Here is a 5059-nt window from a genome sequence, read left to right on the forward strand (position 1 = left end):
CCTGCCCCTGTCTCTCTCCCCAGTGTCTGCTGCATCGTCCCACACTTTACTGGCTACTGAACCTCCTGGTGTCACAAAGAGACCAGGGTCATAGCACCCAGGAAGTCCCTGTAGGATCGCTGTTGTGGAGACCAGATGGAGACCAAGGCTCTGCTGAAGCTCTGGACTGTATACTTCACCTGTGGGATGGACTGTCTTTCAGCCAAAGAATAGCCGAAAAAATAGTGATGTCAACAGACAAATAGCAATTATGGGCTCATCTCTAGTGCCAAGGAAAATGGTCAAATAAAGAGAAATAGAACTAACAGATTAACCAGAGCATCATCTTTACAACTTTGCACTCAGGGGGATTACGTTCGAAATGGGGTTTCAATTGGCCAAATTGAACCTGTTTGTAGTCTGGACAACTTTAAACGTTGTCATCAGTCCCCATGTACAGAATTAGCTCAGTTTTATTACCTCTGATTTAATCAGGACCGCTAAGGCAAATCACCCTACTCTAGACTTTGTGTGTCTACTGTTTAAATTCTTAATTTTGATTTTGTTTTTACAGAATGGGGGTAAAACTACAGATCTCCTATCTACCTCAGAGTGATGCTGTAAAGACTAAGGATTATGTCAATGAAAAGCCTCTATTTTTAAAAATTTAAAAGAAATTGGAATATAATTGCTTTACAATGTTGTGTTAGTTTCTGCTGTGTCACAATGTGAATCCGCTGTATGTATGCATATGTCTCATCTCTCTTGAGCCGCCCTCCCGCCCCTCTAGGTCATCACAGAGCTCCGAGCTGAGCTCCCTGTGTTATATAGCAGCTGCCCTTTAGAAAAAGCCTTTAAATATGTCGTATAAGCTCAAGGTAATGTGATCTAAGGGTTTTTTTAAGCTCACTTTCATATTCACCTTGCAGGAAGATTCTCCCTGTGAGGAAGTGGGAAACTATGGGGCGTGAGAATAAACCAAAGTCGTCTGCACAGACTTGATGATGGATTGTGGGTCCAGGAGACTGTTCTTTAAGTTCAGCAATTTAAAATGTAAGCAATAAACCACCTCCATGGCTTCGAATTATCGCTGTGCATTATCTCCCTGTGTGGTTTTTAACGTGCATTCTCTATTTCCTGTGTCTCTTCCAGTCATCCGGCGCATCTCCCCATCACCACGTCACGTATCTCCCCACTGCTCTCTCCTCCTCTCCTCCTCTTCCACCCGCTCTCTCCCCTTGGGTTCCCCTGTCCTTCTCCCTTTCCAGTCACCTTGGCGTCCTTCCACCTGCTTGTCCATGTCCCCTCTCCTTGGTCTTCCTCCCCTCCTGTGCTTACTCCACCAAGTGTACTTGGATGCTGGTGCCCAGGGTCCGAGCGGGCCCTGACGCTTGTTAGTAGGTGATGCCAAGCCCTGATCCTACCAGAGGAGCACATGGGGTTCTTCAGACCATTCGTTGACCAAGTCCTATTACAGTATAGCTTCTGTAGTCATTACACAGCACTGAAAGCGTTTATTCAAACCAAATGCCCAAATATTTTGCTGATAGTCCTTCCTCTAAATATGAACAAGAGTTTAGAACAATATACACTTTCTTGTACTTGGATGAAGCCAGTCACTCCAGATAAGCATTTTATTACATTTTATTAAATTGTACCTTATATTTAGTATAAAAAGAAGTAATTATTGGTTACTGTGATAGCAGTAAGTCAGACACACTATGGCAGATTTGTGTAAATGATAGAAATACTTTAATGACCAATGAGCCAGCTTATCTACTAGCACCACAGCTATAACACAATTTTTTGATCAGTTTGCTTTGTACTGTTCATCCTAAAACAGGTTCATAAGATATACAATGTATTCATGATTTTTTTCAATTTGACAATCAGAAATTAAAGTTTTCCTTACAATCTTATCCTTTTTTGCTCCTCAGACCCATTTGGTGACTTTCCATTGTTGACCTTAAGTGAAAGAACAAATGCCTTAGTCTTGAGGACTCTGGATGCTCTGTAACTTAGAGCTCTGGGGCCAGTTTGTACAGCAATTTATTTTGAAGAAGGAAGAAGCAAAACGAGCTTTTAAAAGCTCTGCTTGATTACTTTTCCTGTTTACTCCAGTAAATGCTATCTTTTTTTCCATCTAGACTCTAGCAGGATTATCCCAAGCTTTAAGAGAGACTTAAAAATAAATATAACTGCTCCTTTGTATAAATGAATTATGTAGTGTAGTCAGCAGCATTAGAAACTACACATATATTGCCTCCAGCTCGATCTTCTGTCCAATTACACAACATTCAGCAAAGACGTTCTTCACTGCACATGTGTTGAAGAGTTATTAGGACTCTTCCTTTCCCCTTCCTTTCATAAACAGGTCAGTCCTAAGAGTGAGGCATCAACACCAGTGGGAGCTGAGGGGCAGCTGGAACAGGGTATAAGAGCTTGAGTAGGTGAAGATGGAGTCCAGCCAGCAGGGAGCAGCTTGAAGGGTGAGTAGAGTGGTCACAGGGTGCAAGGAGCTAGCTTATGACACAGACCATCAGAGCCCAAACAGGGTGAGAGTGGGGGAGTCCCATAGTGGGGTGGAGAGGACGTTCAGGTTGGAGGGGGGGTCAGCATAAGGTATCAGTGCCTGAGGAGAAAGAGGAAGGCATTCTGTGGGATGGGGGCAGGCAGAGATGGAAGCGTGTGGGTGGATCAAATGAGACAGTTTACAGATGACGGTAGGGTACAGATTTCTCACTGCTGGAGAAGGGAGTTGCAGATACTCAAAAGGAAAAACCAGAATGAACCCTTTGTTGTTGGATTGAAATGGAAGGTATTGATGTTAGCAGTTCTCAGTAAACAGATTTACACATATGGCTTTCCAGGTGGCGCTAGTGGTAAAGCGCCCACCTGCCAATGCAGGAGATATAAGAGATGCGGGTTTGATCCCTGGGTCGGGAAGATCCCCTGGAGGGGGGCCTGGCAACCTACTCCAGTATTCTTGCCTGGAGAATCCCATGGACAGAGGAACCTGGCAGGCTACAGTCCATGGGGTTGTAAACATCCATGGTCTCACATAGACATAGAATTAAAGAAGTAGAAAAAAATTTTTTTCTTGTGATGAGAATTCTCCATTTACTCTCTTAACTTTCATATGATACATATAAAACAGTGTTAATTATATTTATCGTATTATATATTATAGCCCTAGTATTTATTATCTCTGAAAGTTGAGATAATTTATCTTTTAATCATATCTTTTGAATACCTTCAAGTAACCCCTCCGTCCATGCCACTCTCCCCCATCCCCTACTTTTGGTAATCATAAAAATCTGATCTCTTTTCCAGGAGTTGGTTAGTTTGTTTTTGAAGTGTATGCTTAGTCCCTCCGTCGAGTCGGACACTTTTCCACCCCATGACTATAGCCTGCCAGGCTCCTTTGTCCATGGGGATTCTCCAAGCAAGAATACTGGAGTGGGTTGCCCTGCCCTCCTCCAGGGGATCTTCCCAACCCAGGGATAGAATCCAGGTCTCCCGCATTGTGGGCAGATTCTTTACTGTCTGAGCTACCAGGGAGGCCCATGAATACTGGAGTGGGTAGCCTATCCCTGCTCTAGTGGATCTTCCTGACATAGATATCGAACCAGGGTCTCCTGCATTGCAGGCAGATTCTTTACCAGCTGAACTACTGGGGGGAGCTCATGTTTTTAAAGTATAATTGACTTACAACACTATGAGAGTTCCTGGTTCACAACATAGTGATTTTATATGTCTGTACATTACAAAATGGCCACTACCATACGCCCAGTTATGATGTCACCATATGAAGATATTATAGAATTATTGACCATATTCCCCACACTGTGCACTTCCTACCTGTGACATTTATTTACTAGCTGGTAACTTGTACTTCTTCATCACCTTTACCTATTATTCTCCCCTCCAGTATTTCCTTCCCTCTGGCAACGACGACCTGTTTGCTGTCTTTATCAGTGACCTTGTTTCTGTTTCTTTATGTGGGTTCATTTGTCTTGATTTTTAGATTCTCGATCTAAACTAAATCATACATTATTTGTTTTTCTCTGGCTTACTTGTCTTAGCATAATACCCTCGGTACACCCATGTTGTTGCAAAATGCAAGATTTAATTTTTTTGTAGCTGAGTAATATTCCATTATATGTATATACACCACATATTCTTTATCCATTCATTCAATAATGGGCACTTGGGTGTGTGCGCGCTCAGTCGTGCCCCACTCTTTGTGACCCCATAGACTGTAGCCGGCCAGGATCCTCCATGGGATTTTCCAGGCAGGAATACAAGAGTGGGTTGCCATTTTCTACTCCAGGGGTTCTTCCCTACCCAGCGATTGAACCTGTCTCTTGAATCTCCTGCATTGGCGGGCAGATTCTTTACCACTGCGCAGTTGCTTCCGTATTTTAGCTATTGTAAAAAAATGGGGCTCTAAAGGTAGCTCAGCTGGTAAAGAATCCGCCTGCAATTCAGGATACCCCCGGTTTTATCCCTGGGTGGGGAAGATCCCCTGGAGGAAGGCATGGTAACCCACTCCTGAATTCTTGCCTGGAGAATCCCCATGGACAGAGGAGCCTGGCAGGCAAAAGTTCATGGGGTCACAAAGAATCGGACATGAGTGAGCCAGTAAGCACAGCACACAAACATAGGGAGCATGTATGTTTTCTAATTAGCGTTTTTACTAATTAGAAAAGGGAGGAGCCAGGGGTAGTGCCTGCCCACCGATGGACACATTTGGGGGGTGGGGGTCGCTGGCTGTGGTGCCCTGGGGTACTGGGGGCTAGTGCCAGCTCTCAGGTGGGCGGGGCTGTGTCCTGACCTTGCTGTGACCCCCTGGGAGTTCAGGGGAGTCCTTCAGCAGCCAGCCTGCTAATGGGTGGGGCTGTGTCCCTTCCCAGCTGGCTGCTCCACCCCAGGCCATCAGATCCAGTGCAAACTGGCTGATGGGTGGGGCCTGGACCGGCACTAGTAAGCTGGAGGCAGGATTCTGAAACGGTGTTTACCACCTCCAGCGTCCTCGGGGTGGGACGAGCTCCCACAAGTGGCTGCTGACAGTGCTTGT

The 5059-nt window shown here is 44.9% G+C and overlaps 1 protein-coding gene across 1 annotated transcript in view; it reads left to right on the top strand.

Annotated features, from left to right (window-relative positions):
* Positions 1-2409: 2409 nt before the first annotated feature.
* The window catches only part of ARL14EPL (ADP-ribosylation factor-like 14 effector protein-like), a 34691-nt gene continuing 32041 nt past the window's right edge, over positions 2410-5059 (top strand). Inside the window, exon 1 of the mRNA XM_010862087.1 lies at positions 2410-2468. The gene's annotated coding sequence lies outside the window, so the exon portion shown is untranslated. The remainder of the gene's footprint in view (positions 2469-5059) is intronic.

Source organism: Bison bison, unplaced genomic scaffold (genome assembly GCF_000754665.1).
Source record: "Bison bison bison isolate TAMUID 2011002044 unplaced genomic scaffold, Bison_UMD1.0 scf7180017864476, whole genome shotgun sequence".
Classification (NCBI taxonomy): Eukaryota; Metazoa; Chordata; class Mammalia; order Artiodactyla; family Bovidae; genus Bison; species Bison bison.